Raw genomic sequence first — 508 nt, forward strand, 5'->3', positions numbered from 1 at the left:
GGGCGTGTGTGGGGTGTTTTATGCAGGTGTATTCAGTGGTCCAATTTCGATTCTCAGTCATGTCCATATGGGAGGGTTGTATAGTTTTCAGTTGTCTGAAGCGGTTGACAGTGGGAAGGGCTGTCCGACTACGGCGTGCGTCGAGCGGCCGTGGCGGCACGCCCCAGGGTTTATTGCTAGAGATTGGCGGGTCGCCAAACCTGGTACCTACCTAATTCATGGATGGGGGCAAAATTAAAAAGAAGGCACATGCACGCATGGCGTCATGGCATCGGAGAGCTTTTGTTATCGGATTGCATGTGTCTCGGTTGTGTACATGGTGGATGTTGTACATGGTGCCCACTGTCGAACCAGATTCAACAAAACTGGCTTGGGTTCGCTGGAATAGCACGGCAACCCTTTGTCCTTTGTATTTGCTGCTTGCGTGAAGCTCGCCATGTTGGCTCATAGGCCGTCATACCTCGAGCCCGCGCCTGCGGCTCGTTTCGTTTCCCTCAAGCCGTGAGTG

This window comes from Verticillium alfalfae, genomic scaffold (assembly GCF_000150825.1).
Source record: "Verticillium alfalfae VaMs.102 supercont1.5 genomic scaffold, whole genome shotgun sequence".
In the NCBI taxonomy this organism is placed as follows: domain Eukaryota; kingdom Fungi; phylum Ascomycota; class Sordariomycetes; order Glomerellales; family Plectosphaerellaceae; genus Verticillium; species Verticillium alfalfae.